Here is a 22,372-nt window from a genome sequence, read left to right on the forward strand (position 1 = left end):
GATCTAGCTAGCTCTTACAATATTTGCACACTGAGGAAAACCTACTATCTATAAGCCTAAAAGTGCCTAACTGAAAACCACGTCTTCCTACCACCTTACTTGCAGCTCGTCCGTATATGGTTTACGGCTGCTCCTAACCCATCCTACCATGGCATCGTTGGTGTTGAAGACGCCCGTTGTACCACCTACATTTCCATCAGAATCAGACCAAACAGAGTATTTAACAGCTCATAATAACAACGTTTATTACCTCAAGTATATACAGACAATGTGTTCAATCCATTATTTAAACAAAAAAAAAATGCTTATAATAATACCAATTTACACATATATACGGTCATATGTTTCGCAAAATAGAGTGAAATAAAAATAGAAAAAAAAATTAGACTCGGCGAGAGTTTGTTAGATCACAAAAAAAGAGAGATGGAATTTGCTAAGACAAAAAAAAAATTGCATTCACCTACGGGTTATATGAAGTTTTGTCTACTCCCAAATTTATTCTCAGGAAGCAAAAAAAAAAAAAACAATTATTACTCACATATGTATGAACGCATTTATGTAAAAAGAAATAAGGCAGTGGCGTATAGCAAAAAGAAATAATGAAACAATTTGAATCATCACTCACCAATAATCTGCAATGCAGTAATCCCACGTAGCGTTGAAGGCCTTCTCGCTTGTGATCGCATCATGATGACGATGACTGTGTAGCTATAAATTCGCTTGTTCTTGCTTTTCAATTTAAATACATTTATGGACTCATTCTAATAGAAATATTGATCAAAAAAAAAAATCTTAGACCAAAAAAAAATCTAGGATGTCCTAATTATTAGTGATTGCACTGTAGTTGGGAGTTAAAATCAGAGAGATAATGGGAGGAGCTTTGTGCACATAATGTTGCAAAACCAAAATAAACAATAGAATTTATGAATGAGGACTGTCTTATAATATCTCTCTGACAAATTTAAAGAACAATCAAAAAATAAATTGGTAATATGTTGAGTTAAGTTAGGGTTGAACCCACATGATTACAACAAAAACTTAATAGATATTAGGTATGTATGTATAACTAATTTAGGCATCTATACTAGCATAAGTATTCTTCTTTAGTTTATTTTTTCTTATTTAGGTATGTATGATCTTGATATAATATGTATGTATGTTTTACTTAAATATATATATATATAGATATATATGTATATATATATACAAATAAGTCTTTTTTGCAAAATAAATGGTATCCAAAATTTGAAAAGTTTTTAGAAAGAATATCCAAAATAATGTACTAAATATATTAGATGTGCTAATTATATGTATATCATATAAATGCACATATTTCTTACAAACATATGCGATTCATTCGCTTACCAAAAAAAAAAAATACTAAATCAGTAGATTATTTAGAAAAAAAATGTATCATAATTTAGTAAAAAAATTCAGAAAAGTATTTAATTATTTAATTTTTGAATAGGGTTTGTTTTTTTTCTGAAATTATAGGTGTTAATATATATGTTCTTTTACTATATTTATGTATATAGGCAACTGATTTTTAAACGCAAGAAAACGAAGTATGGGACAAATTTGATAATGGAAGAAAAAAATCCAAACATCTTAGAGTCTTTCAGATATGCTTCGCTGGTATATTTTATACCTTTCCACAACAGAAAGGTATTAATTATTTTCTTACTATAGAGATTATGTATAAGTGGTGGTTGTAATTTTGAGGTTACTTTAAAATGTATAATATATTTATCTGTTTCCAAAATTTGTTAGCGTGGATTGTCGGAGTTTTTTTGCTGTTCACTTGTGTAGTACAGCTTAAGGAGGCTTGATGGTTATGAAATAATATAGTTTTGGCTGAAGACTTGGCCTTTTCCTTACTTTGGATAACCGAAACGCAGGGATATTGTAGATGTTTCACAATTAGAAGGATTTTGTTTTTTCACGCTTCACAATATCTATTGGAAACAATTTAATTAAAACAGAGTCCTCACTAGTAATCTCACTGAACTTTGAAAATTATTATTGACAAAACTTACCATTCAGTGGATAATTCCTAAGGAAAGGTGGCTGCTTGTACGAGTATAGTGCAGGATGGTTTCTTTGTTTCTCTTAAATTAAACTATGCCGAACAGCGATGAAAGTAGTTAACTCTACACTCACAAATTTAATTTTATAATACTAATTCAATCGACATTAATTAAGACTTACTGGATGTGATGTTCCCTGCATGCTGGTTCCGAAGGAAAAGACAGATGGTTTTCCTACGGAAATGGTTGAGAGCTAAGCGTGCAGTTTAAATCATATGGGCAAAATGCCATCGTAAAACATATGTTCAAAAATGAACTCTACGATATTAGAAGATGTATTTAATATACACTAAATTCTTAGATTTCTCTACTTATAATGGTATTCACAGAATCTAATAAAATTTCTACAGAAAACGATCTACTCATGAAGTTTAAAGATAAAAAAAAACTAAAGTCGCATAAAGGTAGTGTTGCCCATATGCACGTGCATACGCCTGAACACAAAATAATTGGGTAAAGATATTTGAGCAAACTAAAGGTATATTACTGGAAAAAAAATTTATATAGATATGGGAGGACAGTTTGGATGTTGGCAGATAAGGCATAAATAGGTGGCAAGCATGTACCCACGGTACACAGCCCCCCACTTAGAGTGTTGGTGCGTTGCGTATCCGCTCAGACCTTTCTCTCCTGGATGTCTTTCCGATGATATACTCCACGTTTTCCATTACTTTCATCCTCCAGTTAATACATGCTATTACCCTTAACTCTGATTACTTTTGCTTTAATGAATTTTTGGGCAAATTTCGCATAGAACTTTTTGGACGCGTCGCTCAGAACGAAATTTCTCCTGTAAACTACATCTCCAACCTTAAAAGTTGTTATGGAACTTCGCAGATTATAGCGCTTGGCCGAAGCTTCGAAAGCCTGTTTAATGTTCTCCATTATATTTCTTCGTACAAGTTTAAGTTTGTCAATTCTCGATATTGGTGACTCATCTAAGTTGTCTAGTTGCCTCAGTAAAGTATACTTGTCAGAGTGTGAAAGCATTTGTTTACCGAACAAGGCGAAATATGGTATGCAGCCAATTGATTGATGGTATGAACTAGAGGTTTACGCCGACCACTTTATCGGCAGCGGCGGCGGCGTGAGCGGCGCGCCGACGTACGCCGGTGTTCTTACTTTTCTTGATTTTTCTATTTAAAAAAAAATACTTAGGAATTGTTTTGTTTGTGTGTATTTAAGGAAATTAACGTTTTGGGCATTTCGGAACGATCCTAGGTTTTTGCCCCAAAATCTCGCAGATCGTTCAAACATTTTCAGGAGTAGCTCCTTGCGGAGGGATTGTCTCTCGTTCACTTACTTCAGAGAGGCTTTGAACCTAACCCCGGTCTTTGGAATTGGTACTGCTGCGTCTGCTGAAGAGAAATGGAGATACATAAAATGGTCACACTTTTGTCTGTATATCTGGTGCAAAGCGTAGTTTCACCTGGGGTTAACTCCTAATAATCGTCGCAAACACAATTTCTTTAAATCATTTGTGGCTCCTTGGCGGTCATGCACAAAGGCGACTTACGGTTGCTATTAATGGTCTAATACTCAGGATTCTCGTGGCACATGGCGCCTCCAGTTTTTCGGCTGTGTTTAAGAGCTACAATTCCCGATGTGCGAATAGTAGCAATCCCGACCACCAGTCGCTACCACGCCTCCTGCCCTCACACCATATGCCAGCACAGAAGCTATAGGACTGCGACTTTGAACTCATACCTTCGTCGACGTCACTTTCCTAGAAGCTCTAGGTGTAGCTCCGAAGACTTTATAACGGATGTTTTTGTCCCGCTATGCTGCCTAGCTACAACAGAGAAACACCTTGAAACGTTAGGGAGTGACTATTCGGCCATGGATGCCTTCCTCAAAATCATAAGCAGTCTAAGTGGATGTCATTGCCTAACTCATGGGTGACAATCGTATAATCCTCGGTGCATCTATATACTTAATTAAAATTTTACAAGGACCCTGGATAAAATTTCTAAAATGTAGACCAAAGTTTGCAGACGTTTGTGTTCACAACATTAATTTCGATAGTATTCGTTAAATGAAAACGATACTTAAGAATGAAAGTTGACCGATTTTAAGTTGAAAGATGTTAACTACTGTTGTCCGGCCTTATGATATAAAAGCTCATGGATGACTAGTTCGACTGTCCACTACGTTAGGGTAGTAGCACACACGATCATTAGTTCGACTTATTGGGAAAGCTTTTGTTTCACCCCTTCAATGTGATTCACTCCAAGGGACTAGTTTTGGATAGGGATTTTGCCTCACTGATTTAGCTTATTCTTTCAGCCAATCGCAATATAAAATTCTTTAAAAAATCGACTCATTTTTTGGGTAATTTGCTTTTTTTAACAACCTGAGAACACTTTGAACACATGTTCGCCTTACGTCATTTTATTTGAATTCATTATTAATTTTTTGAAAAAAATATGCAAACTGAGCATATAAATTTATTATATAACTTTTCTTTTGGTGTTTTGTTTTAATAACTTGGGGAATTGGGTGATGCAAAGGCGGTGTTAAGCTGACATCGAAAGCGCCTGTTTTTTTAAATAACTTTTGAGCAGTTAGAAAGAGTTAAATTTCGCAATTAGTTTCTTATAACTGGCAGTGATGCGCATCCCTTGATACCATTTTCGACCATATCCGACAAATTTTCGACATGAACAATAAATGGCCTAAACAGTCTTAAATGAATAGAAAATATAGTAACGCGCCGGACGCCGCCGCCGCCGATATTTTTGACATTCGGCGGCGGCGTGCGAAAAACGACCCAAATCGGCGGCGGCGGCGGCGTTTATCGGCGGCGTATATCTCTAGTATGAACAGCGAAGTGCCTCCGCAATATCTGGTAGATGTTGATCCCAGTGAGTCTGATCTCCTTTGAGATATGCTCGTATGCCTGCAATTATTGAGCGATTAACTTGCTCACTGGCATTTGCCTGTGGACTATATAAGGCGGTATAGGTATGTTTAACACCTCTTTCAGCTAGCAGATTGTTAAACTGTGCAGACTGAAACTGCTTGCCGTTGTCACTCAAAACAATTTCGGGTGTTCCGAAAATACTGAAAACTTTTCTCTAATACTTGCAAATAGCGGACGTATTAAAATTGCGGACTTCTTTAATGAAAGGAAATTTGGTTAAATGATCCAAGTACAATAAAAATATCAATATTTCCTTGCCTGGATCTAGGATACGGACCAAGTAGATCAATACATAGCTTCTGGAAAGGACGTTGGACTGTAAACTGTGCTGTCATTGGAGGACGTAGCGTGACATTGGGCGCTTTGCTCTGTCGACAAGTATCACACCGACTGATATAGTCTTTCACATCGACAGTCATGTTTGACCAAAAGAGGTTCGTTCTCAAGCGTTCCAATGTTTTGGCTATGCGTCCATGGCATTTATTTGGTGGATACTGGACAGTGAGCATCCTCTATCACTTTTTGGGCTAATGATTTTGGGATCCATAATTCCCAATTATGTACTTCTCGTGACGGATCACTATCAGGATGTTCCGTACGCTTATATACAAAATTGTCTACAACCTGTAAGTCAGGTAATCGGCTTGAGTTATTACGGATGTGGTATATTAATTTGTTATATTCATCGGACGAAAATTCGGACGACTTGAGATCAACTAATGGATGGACTGTTAACTCGTTAACTTCTTCAAAATTCTGACGTGACAGGCTATCTGGCACTACATTCTGAGAACCCTTCCTATTCTCTATTTTAAAACGATATCCTTGCAATTAAGCGACCATCTGGCTAACCGACTAGCTAAGTCAGACTGACGCATAAGCCACTGTAAACTAGCATGATCGGTAACAATCGAAAACTCCTGCCCTTCCACATAGGCCCTAAATTTTTTTAAACTTAAAACTGCAGCTAGACATTCTAGCTCAGTAATGCTATAGTTACTCTGGGCTTTATTGAGTTTTTGTGAAAAGTAAGCTATCGGCATTTCGATTCCTTCTTCGTTCTTTTGTGATAGCACTGCACCAACACCAAGTTTACTTGCATCGCATTGAATAATAAAAGGTTTCTCGTAGTTCGGGCTGGCTAAAATTGGTGCGGAGCATAACTTTTGCTTTAGAGAATCAAATGATTCTTGGGCTTGATCATTCCACGCGAATGTTTTGCTCTTTTTAAGGATATTTGTTAATCGAGCGGTTATGGACGCAAAATTGTCTACGAAGCGGCGGTACCAACCTGCCATTCCTAAAATCTTCTTAACTGCTTCAAATTCGTGGGGACTGGATAGTTCGTTATGGCTGAGACTTTATCGGGGTCTGTTCTCAAAGTACCATTACCGAGATACTTGACTTCTTTGATACAAAACTTGCTTTTTTGATTGTTTATGGTAAGGCCTGCCTTCCTTAATTGGTAAGCAACTTCGGCTAAAACGGACATGTGACTTTTAAAGTCTTCAGACACTATTAATAAGTCGTCTAAATAAACAAAAACTTGATTTTTCAACTGGGGTGGAATTACACGATCCATCAAGCGGCATAAAGCTTGTGGGGCGTTGCATAAGCCAAATGGCATAACGCAATATCTATAGAGCAGACGTCTAGGGACGGTGAAACATGTGTAATCGCGAGAGCTGTTTGCGGGAGGGATTTACCAAAAGGCACGTCGCAAATCAAGAGGACTTATAAACTGGGCCCTTGGTATTCTCCTGAGAATACCATCAATAAGAGGTAGGGGATAAGCGTCCTTAATGGTTACGCTATTAACTTTTCGTGAATCTAGACACAGACGGACTTTGTTAGGCTTTTTAACTAAGATGACCGGACTAGACCATGTACTATTAGGAGCCTCTTCGATTACACCAAGTTTAATCATTTCATCTATCTCCGCATGAACAAGTTTCTCTACGGCCGGAGATATAGGGAAGTTTCGCTGCTTGATCGGACGGACATCTGGTTTGAGTTTTATCTTATACTCCTTCACCATCTTATAAGTCCTTCTCTTTCGAAACTTGGAAACCTATTCTTCAATTGCTCTAGTTCTACTTTTTGCTCATTGCTTAAAAAAATACAATTATCATCTTGTTTTGTATCTAAAGAAATCTCGGATATAACCTGAGGTGCTACTTTGAACTTAACCGAAAACTCTACTCCAAGACTAATTTCCTGCTTCATACTTGGGACAACAAGAAACTCGATCGTTTCCTCTTTTCCCTCGAACTTTACATTCAAATAAATTTTTCCATATACAATTTGTTTATTTCCGTCAGCGGTGTACACGGACGCGGTGTGTTTACGAAGACTACCTCTCGAGTTAACCAATTCAGCTAATTTGGAGCCTATACAACATACTTGGGCGCCACTATCCAAAAGACCCAAATACTCGCTATTTAGCATTTCTATTTTAGCAAATGGTCTCAAATCGAAAGGTTTTTGCGTTATAGTACAAACAAGGTTATTTATTGATCTGCGGGCTTTATGAACTTTCTTCCAAAACTCTTTTAAACGTAGTGTCGAATAACAAGGAGATTTTATTTCGGACTTAAATATTTTTTCCCTGGCTTTATTGTAATTTGCTAAACGAACGTCACAAGGTATAATAGTATGTACAAGGGGAGTTGCTGTAGATGGATTATCAGGTCGTATAGCTATTGTTTCGGAATTCCTTTCGGCATGAGGTAGAAGTACCTCCAACTTTTTTAGGGTATTCTTTTTGGAGCGCTGCGAGGATTCTTCTTGAGAACCTCGCTCGTCTTCAAGTTTCCTGGACTGCATACTTTGCACTGTGGACGGTAGGTTGCAGGCTCACCACAACCGTAGCAGAAAACTGTCCTGTCTTCCAAACAATCAAAGTACCGATGACCTTCGGCTTTGCAATTCCAGCATACATACGGCATTGGATTTAGATGGGTTCTTAGAAGTCTCGTTGACTTCGGCATCCGCTTCTTCTGGTAAATCATCTTCCTCTCCGTAGTTTACTTCGCTTGCAAATCGTCGTGCTTGTGGTCGCGTGTTTATGTTTGGCAGGGGATTCGCTGATTTGGTTATCTTGTTTGCCAGACTTTCACCCTTGAGACAAAGTCTGCGCAATTCTGTAAAATTTCTGTAAGTTCTGTTTCCACTGGCCCTTGCTTCCTACTTCGAATCATGTCCTTAATCTCAAACTCACTTCGATGTTGTTGGAAGTTCGTCCGTAAGGCTTGACATAAAGATGGCCCGGTAACGCGGTCAACTGAGCGACGGTACCGCCAATACCAATCTTTAGCTTCATTTAAAAACAAACTTTGGATTTGTTCGCATAATAAATTAAAGTTTCCTCCCAAGGTATCTATGCATTGGCATTCAATGCGATAAATGAAACTATCGACCGATAATTTGTGTGTTCCATCAAACTTGATATTCCAATTCGAGATAAGTTGAGCAATTCTACTGGAGTTTGGTAAGCTAGGTACATCATCAAATCGAAACTGTTCAATTCGATTGTGAAAATTTTGGTCAGAGTTACTGCGCAGGCTAGGGGCTTCCCTAGGCCATAAAGGTGTCGAATTACTACGCTGTATATTGATTTGATCGTGAGCTTCGAGACTGACATTAGCTGTAGGTTGAGGGGGTTGTATATTTAGGTTAACTCGTTCAAGTAAATTAGTAACTACCCCTTCAAGTTTTTCCTCTAAAAATTGAGTTACGCGGTTTTCTACCCCGTCTTGTAGCTTGCCTAACCGATATTACGGCCGAAACTATATTTCGAATCCTATTTTCTTTCACATTTTAAGGGTTACTGGCCACGCTCGCAGAAGCCAGAGGTAAACTTGCAGCCCCTTCAGGCTGTTGTTCATCGTTTCCTGATGCGGCTAAATTTCCTATTTCCACCTGAATTTGGTTGCAACAATATTCCCGCCCTAGTACGCCTGTCAGTATTCTGGTAAAAATCACGACTATTGCACTTGGCGTTACATTGAGGACAATTTGGGTTTTTCTTTAAGAAGTTTAAAATACAATGTCGGTGAAAACGGTGTGAACATGCAGTCACTAAAACCTCATCGTTTTCTATAAAGACATGCCTGCATATGGAACATCCATTGCGTTGACGCGGGGAATGTTCTTTACTGTTCCTTTGTGACATTGTGAATAAAATCCCTGTTGTAAATAGATGGTACTCTTAAAAAAAAAATATATGAAATCAGCGTTGTAGCTAAAACAGCCAGACTCAAGAAAAAAACAATAAATGATAATAAAAAAGAAAAATTTGCGGTAAACTTCAATTACAATTTAAGCAAAATAACTCTATATGAATTCTAAGAAACTATTGAATTGGGTTTTCAATAATAAGTATATATGAATGCCAAGTGGATATATAAAAGTATTTAGTTTTTTTGTTTTTCCACAAAGAGGATTCAATGAAATATATGTACATATGTATGTATAAATGCGGTAGTTTTATTTTATTAAAGTGGTATTAGACAGCAGTAGTTATGCACTCGAAGGTATAAAGCTAAAAAAATATTCAAAATCGGTTATATCCTATTTGGTAAAGAACCGAATAGTCCGATTGCAATTAATTATGTTGGAAGTAAAAGTGAATTTTTATCTCGAATGGAAAATGAGACAGATCAATTAGACAAGACATTTTAAGATATATAAACTTAGTGACTTTCTGGTTAGCTAGCAGGCAATCCAAGAAAGATAAAGCTCACAAACCTCAAAGTGCTTGAATAATCGAAAAATAACATGGTTAGATATTTTGTCGAAAACCTTATCCACCGGTCATTTCTTGAAGCATATAGCATGTAGGAAATGCAATTACAGCGTGGTTATAATATCCAAAAAAACTTCTAACCTAGATATTATGTATATGTGTATAGACACATATAAATACATTTGAAATGAGCCCTAGCAAACATGGTTAAAAGAGTGAGCATTTGCCCATATCTTCTAAATTCCTACTGTTAGGTTGATGGCTTCATATATGTACATAGGTATCTATGTCGGTATAAAAAAAAAGACAAAAAGCACAGTTGGACAAAAACTGTATTCCAATAGGGAATAATACATGGAGTGACCATTAATGATTCAAACTACTAAAAGTTGTAATTCAGTAGTGTCTTACGATGTCGGCCGAGCCCCACCACGTTGGGCGCCATTTTTTATCTGTTATGACATCGCTACCTGGTGTATCCTATAAGAGATTTGTGAGGAGCGCTAATGACCTCATCATGTGACTGCGGCGTGTGCACTGGCTCAACCCGGAGCTTCAGTTTCGTGGGTTCCTATACACAATCACACGATCTAGCTAGCTCTTACAATATTTGCACACTGAGGAAAACCTACTATCTATAAGCCTAAAAGTGCCTAACTGAAACCCACGTCTTCCTACCACCTTACTTGCAGCTCGTCCGTATACGGTTTACGGCTGCTCCTAACCCATCCTACCATGGCATCGTTGGTGTTGAAGACGCCCGTTGTACCACCTACATTTCCATCAGAATCAGACCAAACAGAGTATTTAACAGCTCATAATAACAACGTTTATTACCTCAAGTATATACAGACAATGTGTTCAATCCATTATTTAAACAAAAAATGCTTATAATAATACCAATTTACACATATATACGGTCATATGTTTCGCAAAATAGAGTGAAATAAAAATATAAAAAAATTAGACTCAGCGAGAGTTTATTAAAAAAAAAAAAAAAAGAGATGGAATTTGCTAAGACAAAAAAAAATTTCATTCACCTACGTGTTTGCATACATACATACATTGTATACTCCCAAATTTATTCTCAGGAAGCAAAAAAAACAAAAAACAATTATTACTCACATATGTATGAACGCATTTATGTAAAAAGAAATAAGGCAGTGGCGTATAGCAAAAAGAAATATTGAAACAATTTGAATCATCACTCACCAATAATCTGCAATGCAGTAATCCCACGTAGCGTTGAAGGCCTTCTCGCTTGTGATCGCAGCATGATGACGATGACTGTGTAGCTATAAATTCGCTTGTTCTTGCTTTTCAATTTAAATACATTTATGGACTCATTCTAATAGAAATATTGATCAAAAAAAAAAATAAATCTTAGACCAAAAAAAAATCTTGCATGTCCTAATTATTAGTGATTGCACTGTAGTTGGGAGTTAAAATCAGAGAGATAATGGGAGGAGCTTTGTGCACATAATGTTGCAAAACCAAAATAAACAATAGAATTTATGAATGAGGACTGTCTTATAATATCTCTCTGACAAATTTAAAGAACAATCAAAAAATAAATTGGTAATATGTTGAGTTAAGTTAGGGTTGAACCCACATGATTACAACAAAAACTTAATAGATATTAGGTATGTATGTATAACTAATTTAGGCATCTATACTAGCATAAGTATTCTTCTTTAGTTTATTTTTTCTTATTTAGGTATGTATGATCTTGATATAATATGTATGTATGTTTTACTTAAATATATATATATAGATATATATGTATATATATATACAAATAAGTCTTTTTTGCAAAATAAATGGTATCCAAAATTTGAAAAGTTTTTAGAAAGAATATCCAAAATAATGTACTAAATATATTAGATGTGCTAATTATATGTATATCATATAAATGCACATATTTCTTACAAACATATGCGATTCATTCGCTTACCAAAAAAAAAAAATACTAAATCAGTAGATTATTTAGAAAAAAAATGTATCATAATTTAGTAAAAAAATTCAGAAAAGTATTTAATTATTTAATTTTTGAATAGGGTTTGTTTTTTTTTCTGAAATTATAGGTGTTAATATATATGTTCTTTTACTATATTTATGTATATAGGCAACTGATTTTTAAACGCAAGAAAACGAAGTATGGGACAAATTTGATAATGGAAGAAAAAAATCCAAACATCTTAGAGTCTTTCAGATATGCTTCGCTGGTATATTTTATACCTTTCCACAACAGAAAGGTATTAATTATTTTCTTACTATAGAGATTATGTATAAGTGGTGGTTGTAATTTTGAGGTTACTTTAAAATGTATAATATATTTATCTGTTTCCAAAATTTGTTAGCGTGGATTGTCGGAGTTTTTTTGCTGTTCACTTGTGTAGTACAGCTTAAGGAGGCTTGATGGTTGTGAAATAATATAGTTTTGGCTGAAGACTTGGCCTTTTCCTTACTTTGGATAACCGAAACGCAGGGATATTGTAGATGTTTCACAATTAGAAGGATTTTGTTTTTTCACGCTTCACAATATCTATTGGAAACAATTTAATTAAAACAGAGTCCTCACTAGTAATCTCACTGAACTTTGAAAATTATGTCAAGGGATGGCGATACTTACGACAGGGTCTTCCGAGTTATGTAAAATTAATACATAGGCACGGTTTATACTAGTTAATATGTTTAATTATATGTATTGAATGTTAAAAAGTTTAATAAAATATATCAGATTTATTTATGAATTGATTTTTCTAATTGTTCACGTTGCCTCGTTGAATCTCCGAATAACACTGACTTTTCAATCGGGAATATATGAAGATTAAGGATTGCCAAGTGTCAATTGTATTTTAGGGTTGCCAAGTGACAGCTCGGCCTATCCTGACGTGAAATCGTCCTCGATTTGTTCGGAGGTGTTGTCTTCGATGTCTAGCTCTGGACTGTTCTCGCACCAAGGTTTTATTTTGCTGGATTCATATACGGAGCTGAATTTTCGCGTTTTAGTTTGCATGCCCGGTATATCTTCGATTAAATACCGATCATTATCTAAGGGTTTTGCGATTCGGTACGGGCCACGATATTTCGGTATTAGTTTACGCGATTCACCGGTTGCAGGCGGTTCGGTTTCGATAAGTATTAAATCATTTTCTTCGAATTTGCGCGGAGTTAGATGCTTAGCATCAAAACGTTTCTTCCATTTCGACTTTTCGCGTTCAATGTTATCTTTCGCGCTATTTCTTTTGTCGATGATATTAACCGGATCCTCGTGATCGAAAGTATCATTGTGTACGGCTGCTAGCAATCGGTTATGCGTGATATCGCGGAGATTAAAGTCAAATATAAGCTCGTTAGGGGTAAACCCAGAAGAACTGTTCTTCTGCGAATTTACGGTCCATTGCAGGTTGCGTAGTATTAAGTCCCATTCCTTTGCGTCTTCAGTTGTAGTACGTAGATAGTTCAATATCGTTTGGTTAGTTTTAGTTGGTTTGAACGCGGCGTTCTTACTGCGATTTTAACGTGTTTGATATTATTTTGTTCGCAATACGTTTCGAAATTCTTTGAGGTAAATGCGGTACCTCTGTCCGTTATTATTTGTGACGGTAAACCGAAATATGTTGTAATTTCATTGAGACAATTTATAACGTGTGATGTTTTTGTGTCGCGCACGGGTTTGACAATTAGGTATTTAGTAAATGCGTCAGATATAGCAAGTATGTAGCTATTGCCCTTTTTGCTGCGTACGAAGGGACCTAAGTGATCGATGTGGAGGGTTCGAAAAGGAATCGGACCTACACTACCGTAGTGGAGACTTCCTTCGGCTTTACCAGGACGCGTTTTCCGATAGCAGCATTCGATACAAGCGGCTATATAGTTTTTTACGTATTTCCTCATTTGCGAAAACCAAAACGTTTGTCGAATTCGTTCAATTGTTTTGTCGATGGCGAAATGACCCATTTGATCGTGGCAGAGTTCCACAACTCGCCACCTTACTGCCTTTGGTATGACAAACTTCATGCCGTCGTCTTCTTTATGGTATAGTCGATGATTATGAATTTTAAAATCTTTACGTAGTTCTGTTGCACGCGGTGAATTAACCTTACCAGTTAATATAGCGATGATCTCAGTTAAATCGGGATCCTGTAGTTGCATTGTATATAACCAATCGTCGAAGTTCGAATCTACTTGTAATATGAAACCTGCTGGTTCAACGTCATTAGCGGGTTCATCTGGTGAGCGACTCAAAGCATCAACGTGAGCTAATGAGCTTCCAGACCGATGTACGCTCTCAAAATCGAATTCTAAGAGTTTCAACCACCATCGGGAAATTTTTGGTTTCAACTCTTTGTTGTTGCGAACCCTTACTATTGCTGAGCAATCAGTAACCAAACGGAATCTTCGGCCTAACAGATATAAACGAAAACGTTCAAGAACCTCAACCACGGCGAGCGATTCTAATTCGTAGGAGTGATACCGACTCTCAACATCTGTACAATGTCTACTATAATACATGACCGGTTTCCAATTCGTACCGTCCTCTGACTGTAGCAGTACACCTGCAAGACCAATGCTACTTGCGTCAGTGTGTACCTCGTGCTGCGCTTTTGAATCGTATAAGGCCAACACGGGTTCGTTTGTAAGTATTTCGATGATTTTACTAAATGCTTCTTGCTGTTGTTTTTCCCAAACAAATTTGTTTTCGTTGACTTTGTGCAATAATCGTGTGAGCGGTCTCGTTATCAAAGAATAGTTGGGTACGAACTTTCTGAAAAACCCAGTAAGCCCCAAAAATCTTCTTAAATCGGCGATATTTTTAGGTTGTGCGAAATTTCGTATGGCGGATACTTTACGAGTACCTGGCGTTATTCCTTTTTCGTTGATTATATGACCAAGATATTCGATTTCAGCCTGCAAGAACTTACATTTCCCTAAGCGTAGTGTTAATCCTGATTCACGAAGTATAGCTAAGAATTTACTGATACGTTGCAAACCCTCTTCTATTGTACGACTGGGAATAATAACGTCATCCAGGTAGGCGAGTACTTCACCTGGGTTCATTTTCGAAATAATTTTGTTCATCACAGCTTGAAATGCGGCCGGAGCGTTCACCAAACCAAATGGCATACGGTTGTATTCGTAATGGCCATCGGTTGTTACGAAAGCTGTGAATTTCTTAGAGTCCTCATCAATTGCTATTTGATGGTACCCCATTCTTAAATCTAGTGACGTAAAATATTTATTACCTGCCAACTGAGCATAGTGTTCCTCCATTATCGGCATCGGGTACGATTGTTTGACGGTGATTTTGTTCAAGCAGCGGTAATCAACGCAGAGACGATTTTCTCCGTTGCTTTTCTCAACGAGCACGACTGGAGAAGCATACGGCGATTCGGACGGGCGTATAATATTATTTTCGAGCAACTCGTTTATAATACCGGATATAATCGGGCGTTTCGCGAACGGGACGCGGTATGGTTTAATACTCACCGGAGTATCTTTATTAAGTTCGATTTTAAACGTAGCTACGGTACAACAACCAAGTTCGGTAAGCTTTTCGGCAAACACGTCGCGATACGTATTCAACATGTTCGATAGCTTTTCGTTTTCATTTTGATTAATGTTTTCAACATTAGTTATTTTAAGTACTTTTTCAAACTTGCATTTACCACTTTCGATAATAAGACGTGATCCGTCGCGACACAAAGTATCTGTACCGAGTAATACATTCTCACTAATTAGATGATCGCTTACAATTAGCATGACAGATTTGTATATTTCGTTATCGATTTCGAGCGATACGTTCACTTTACCACTACACAACACTTCGCCGCCACCAAAGCCGTTTAGCTTAACATAGCATGGAGAAATTTCACCAAGCGATTTGCAAAAAGACTCCCGCGCGAGTGTGCTGGTACTACCAGGGTCGACAAAAGCATTTGTACCGATTCCATTCACTTTAATTCGTTTTGTTATACCTTTTGCGTAGACAGATTCGTTTTCAAGATTTTTATCGATCGCACGTATATCTTGTTTGGTTTTATTCGGACAGTTTTCGGTTTTGTGATTTGTACGCGAACAATTTTCACATCGTTGCTTCTTCTGAGGTTCGGGACACTTTATTGAGTAGTGACCGAATTTTAAGCAATTAAAGCACTTTACATTTTCTAGCGTTTTCGTTTCACGGTTTTCAGTTTTGGTTGCACTCGTATTGCTTTGCGGATAAATTTTTGGTTTATACTGAGTAACGGGTTTTATTTCATTAAACACACTATAGTTGGAAATGTCGCGTAATAAGTCGTTACAGCGCACATAACTATTCGAAATTTTTCTGCGTAAGTCAATATCGTTAATGCCGTTTATGATATGTAAGGCGATAGCATCTTCCGTCAGCCCACCTTTCATGCCAAGCGAATACATTTTATAGTAGTACTCCTCCGGAGTTTCGTTTTGCGAACGTTTTAGTCGAGATAGCTTAATATGCACTTCAGCGGTATTTTCAGAATGCGGAAAATCGTTTCTGAAACGCGAAACGAAATGCGACCACGACACGAAAATTTCCGGAAGGGAATCAACCCATAACTTTGCTGGTCCTTGCATTTTCTGCTGTACCGCGCACAATAGCATACTTTCTTCCCAATGGTAAGCGCTTTTGAGCATTTCGACTCTTTTCACAAATTGCGTTGCGTTAAGCGAAGATTCGGATATCGGATTAAACGAGGGTAACAAATCTATAATGTCACGTATTTTATATATCGGATTGTAGTTGTTCACAGGCGAATTTATTTGCTGCGACGGTTGTAAGTGCGCGAATGGCACATTATAATAATTAACATTCGAGTTTGGAATTCTCTGATTCCGCGGATTGTGCACATCACCGATTACATTGTCCACATTAGCTGGACGCGTATCCGACCATGCTTGCACTGGTTGAATATAGTTATTTGTTGTACACATTATCGGAAAGTACGAATGCGTTGTTCTTGTTGTTACAGGCGACGAAATACAACACGGCGTAAAATCATTTCGCGTACTTATAGCATTATTATTTTGCATTGCTAAGTTTCGAATTGTGCTTTCTAACTCAGATATGCGTTCGAGTAAATGATTATTATCACTTGCACTTTGAAATTGGTTTTCTATTAGATTTTCTTCTAATCTTTCCACTAAATCGCATTTTTTTCCACTACTCGGAAGACCTGCTTGTTTACATTTTTTCTTAAGTTCCGCGAATGTCAATTTCTGTAGCTCTGACATTTTGTTTTGATTCTTTTGTTTCGTTTGATCTAATTAGATATGCGACATCTGACGGTATGGAGCGAAAACTGCTTTGTTTCGTTTGATCTAATTAGATATGCGACACCTGACTGTATGTATCGAAATCTACTGTTGGCAAATTTAAAACTCACGAAAGCTTATTAACGAAAAGCTTATTAACGAAAAGCTTATTAACGAAAAGCTTATTAACGAAAAGCTTATTAACGAAAGCGATATGTTTTCAATTTCAACCGACAATTTGCAAGCGTATACATACATTTACCGATTCGACTTGATCGAAGTTTCTCTGCTGACTGCGACGCGTCGTTAGCAGCAAACGATAGCAGAGGTGTCTCAAATTTTCGCGAATGCAGCGGAGTCTCAAATTTACGCAATTGTAATTACTGAACAATTTTTACAATTCGTATGTTGCTTTTTCACATTTACTTAATGTGTGACGAACTAAAATGCACTTTTCACTATTTATTGCGTTGTATTTTAGTTATATTTGGTTTTTTTTTTTTTTTTTTTTTTTTCACAAGTTTTACCGGCAACTTTTCACTGTGCACGTTTTTTCTTGTTCACTTCTCACTTCTGACCTGTCAAGGGATGGCGATACTTACGACAGGGTCTTCCGAGTTATGTAAAATTAATACATAGGCACGGTTTATACTAGTTAATATGTTTAATTATATGTATTGAATGTTAAAAAGTTTAATAAAATATATCAGATTTATTTATGAATTGATTTTTCTAATTGTTCACGTTGCCTCGTTGAATCTCCGAATAACACTGACTTTTCAATCGGGAATATATGAAGATTAAGGATTGCCAAGTGTCAATTGTATTTTAGGGTTGCCAAGTGACAATTATTATTGACAAAACTTACCATTCAGTGGATAATTCCTAAGGAAAGGTGGCTGCTTGTACGAGTATAGTGCAGGATGGTTTCTTTGTTTCTCTTAAATTAAACTATGCCGAACCGCGATGAAAGTAGTTAACTCTACACTCACAAATTTAATTTTATAATACTAATTCAATCGACATTAATTAAGACTTACTGGATGTGATGTTCTCTGCATGCTGGTTCCGAAGGAAAAGACAGATGGTTTTCCTACGGAAATGGTTGAGAGCTAAGCGTGCAGTTTAAATCATATGGGCAAAATGACATCGTAAAACATATGTTCAAAAATGAACTCTACGATATTAGAAGATGTGCTTAATATACGCTAAATGCTTGGATTTCTCTACTTATAATGGTATTCACAGAATCTAATAAAAGTTCTACAGAAAACGATATACTCATGCAGTTTAAAGATAAAAAAAACTAAAGTTGCATAAAGGTAGTGCCCATATGCACGTGCATACGCCTGAACACAAAATAATTGGGTAAAGATATTTGAGCAAACTAAAGGTATATTACTGGAAAAAAAATTTATATAGATATGGGAGGACAGTTTGGATGTTGGCAGATAAGGCATAAATAGGTGGCAAGCATGTACCCACGGTACACAGCCCCCCACTTAGAGTGTTGGTGCGTTGCGTATCCGCTCAGACCTTTCTCTCCTGGATGTCTTTCCGATGATATACTCCACGTTTTCCATTACTTTCATCCTCCAGTTAATACATGCTATTACCCTTAACTCTGATTACTTTTGCTTTAATGAATTTTTGGGCAAATTTCGCATAGAACTTTTTGGACGCGTCGCTCAGAACGAAATTTCTCCTGTAAACTACATCTCCAACCTTAAAAGTTGTTATGGAACTTCGCAGATTATAGCGCTTGGCCGAAGCTTCGAAAGCCTGTTTAATGTTCTCCATTATATTTCTTCGTACAAGTTTAAGTTTGTCAATTCTCGATATTGGTGACTCATCTAAGTTGTCTAGTTGCCTCAGTAAAGTATACTTGTCAGAGTGTGAAAGCATTTGTTTACCGAACAAGGCGAAATATGGTATGCAGCCAATTGATTGATGGTATGAACTAGAGGTTTACGCCGACCACTTTATCGGCAGCGGCGGCGGCGTGAGCGGCGCGCCGACGTACGCCGGTGTTCTTACTTTTCTTGATTTTTCTATTTAAAAAAAAATACTTAGGAATTGTTTTGTTTGTGTGTATTTAAGGAAATTAACGTTTTGGGCATTTCGGAACGATCCTAGGTTTTTGCCCCAAAATCTCGCAGATCGTTCAAACATTTTCAGGAGTAGCTCCTTGCGGAGGGATTGTCTCTCGTTCACTTACTTCAGAGAGGCTTTGAACCTAACCCCGGTCTTTGGAATTGGTACTGCTGCGTCTGCTGAAGAGAAATGGAGATACATAAAATGGTCACACTTTTGTCTGTATATCTGGTGCAAAGCGTAGTTTCACCTGGGGTTAACTCCTAATAATCGTCGCAAACACAATTTCTTTAAATCATTTGTGGCTCCTTGGCGGTCATGCACAAAGGCGACTTACGGTTGCTATTAATGGTCTAATACTCAGGATTCTCGTGGCACATGGCGCCTCCAGTTTTTCGGCTGTGTTTAAGAGCTACAATTCCCGATGTGCGAATAGTAGCAATCCCGACCACCAGTCGCTACCACGCCTCCTGCCCTCACACCATATGCCAGCACAGAAGCTATAGGACTGCGACTTTGAACTCATACCTTCGTCGACGTCACTTTCCTAGAAGCTCTAGGTGTAGCTCCGAAGACTTTATAACGGATGTTTTTGTCCCGCTATGCTGCCTAGCTACAACAGAGAAACACCTTGAAACGTTAGGGAGTGACTATTCGGCCATGGATGCCTTCCTCAAAATCATAAGCAGTCTAAGTGGATGTCATTGCCTAACTCATGGGTGACAATCGTATAATCCTCGGTGCATCTATATACTTAATTAAAATTTTACAAGGACCCTGGATAAAATTTCTAAAATGTAGACCAAAGTTTGCAGACGTTTGTGTTCACAACATGAATTTCGATAGTATTCGTTAAATGAAAACGATATTTAAGAATGAAAGTTGACCGATTTTAAGTTGAAAGATGTTAACTGCTGTTGTCCGGCCTTATGATATAAAAGCTCATGGATGACTAGTTCGACTGTCCACTACGTTAGGGTAGTAGCACACACGATCATTAGTTCGACTTATTGGGAAAGCTTTTGTTTCACCCCTTCAATGTGATTCACTCCAAGGGACTAGTTTTGGATAGGGATTTTGCCTCACTGATTTAGCTTATTCTTTCAGCCAATCGCAATATAAAATTCTTTAAAAAATCGACTCATTTTTTGGGTAATTTGCTTTTTTTAACAACCTGAGAACAATTTGAACACATGTTCGCCTTACGTCATTTTATTTGAATTCATTATTAATTTTTTGAAAAAAATATGCAAACTGAGCATATAAATTTATTATATAACTTTTCTTTTGGTGTTTTGTTTTAATAACTTGGGGAATTGGGTGATGCAAAGGCGGTGTTAAGCTGACATCGAAAGCGCCTGTTTTTTTAAATAACTTTTGAGCAGTTAGAAAGAGTTAAATTTCGCAATTAGTTTCTTATAACTGGCAGTGATGCGCATCCCTTGATACCATTTTCGACCATATCCGACAAATTTTCGACATGAACAATAAATGGCCTAAACAGTCTTAAATGAATAGAAAATATAGTAACGCGCCGGACGCCGCCGCCGCCGATATTTTTGACATTCGGCGGCGGCGTGCGAAAAACGACCCAAATCGGCCGCGGCGTTTATCGGCGGCGTATATCTCTAGTATGAACAGCGAAGTGCCTCCGCAATATCTGGTAGATGTTGATCCCAGTGAGTCTGATCTCCTTTGAGATATGCTCGTATGCCTGCAATTATTGAGCGATTAACTTGCTCACTGGCATTTGCCTGTGGACTATATAAGGCGGTATAGGTATGTTTAACACCTCTTTCAGCTAGCAGATTGTTAAACTGTGCAGACTGAAATTGCTTGCCATTGTCACTCAAAACAATTTCGGGTGTTCCGAAAATACTGAAAACTTTTCTCTAATACTTGCAAATAGCGGACGTATTAAAATTGCGGACTTCTTTAATGAAAGGAAATTTGGTTAAATGATCAAGTACAATAAAAATATCAATATTTCCTTGCCTGGATCTAGGATACGGACCAAGTAGATCAATATATAGCTTCTGGAAAGGACGTTGGACTGTAAACTGTGCTGTCATTGGAGGACGTAGCGTGACATTGGGCGCTTTGCTCTGTCGACAAGTATCACACCGACTGATATAGTCTTTCACATCGACAGTCATGTTTGACCAAAAGAGGTTCGTTCTCAAGCGTTCCAATGTTTTGGCTATGCGTCCATGGCATTTATTTGGTGGATACTGGACAGTGAGCATCCTCTATCACTTTTTGGGCTAATGATTTTGGGATCCATAATTCCCAATTATGTACTTCTCGTGACGGATCACTATCAGGATGTTCCGTACGCTTATATACAAAATTGTCTACAACCTGTAAGTCAGGTAATCGGCTTGAGTTATTACGGATGTGGTATATTAATTTGTTATACTCATCGGACGAAAATTCGGACGACTTGAGATCAACTAATGGATGGACTGTTAACTCGTTAACTTCTTCAAAATTCTGACGTGACAGGCTATCTGGCACTACATTCTGAGAACCCTTCCTATTCTCTATTTTAAAACGATATCCTTGCAATTAAGCGACCATCTGGCTAACCGACTAGCTAAGTCAGACTGACGCATAAGCCACTGTAAACTAGCATGATCGGTAACAATCGAAAACTCCTGCCCTTCCACATAGGCCCTAAATTTTTTTAAACTTAAAACTGCAGCTAGACATTCTAGCTCAGTAATCCTATAGTTACTCTGGGCTTTATTGAGTTTTTGTGAAAAGTAAGCTATCGGCATTTCGATTCCTTCTTCGTTCTTTTGTGATAGCACTGCACCAACACCAAGTTTACTTGCATCGCATTGAATAATAAAAGGTTTCTCGTAGTTCGGGCTGGCTAAAATTGGTGCGGAGCATAACTTTTGCTTTAGAGAATCAAATGATTCTTGGGCTTGATCATTCCACGCGAATGTTTTGCTCTTTTTAAGGATATTTGTTAATCGAGCGGTTATGGACGCAAAATTGTCTACGAAGCGGCGGTACCAACCTGCCATTCCTAAAAATCTTCTTAACTGCTTCAAATTCGTGGGGACTGGATAGTTCGTTATGGCTGAGACTTTATCGGGGTCTGTTCTCAAAGTACCATTACCGAGATACTTGACTTCTTTGATACAAAACTTGCTTTTTTGATTGTTTATGGTAAGGCCTGCCTTCCTTAATTGGTAAGCAACTTCGGCTAAAACGGACATGTGACTTTTA

At 37.4% G+C, this 22,372-nt stretch overlaps 1 protein-coding gene across 5 annotated transcripts in view; it reads left to right on the top strand.

Annotated features, from left to right (window-relative positions):
* The window catches only part of vari (MAGUK p55 subfamily member vari), a 767,475-nt gene that overhangs the window by 697,536 nt on the left and 47,567 nt on the right, over positions 1 to 22,372 (top strand). The gene's annotated exons all lie outside the window — the stretch shown is intronic.

Source organism: Eurosta solidaginis, chromosome 2 (assembly GCF_040869045.1).
Source record: "Eurosta solidaginis isolate ZX-2024a chromosome 2, ASM4086904v1, whole genome shotgun sequence".
Taxonomy (NCBI): Eukaryota; Metazoa; Arthropoda; class Insecta; order Diptera; family Tephritidae; genus Eurosta; species Eurosta solidaginis.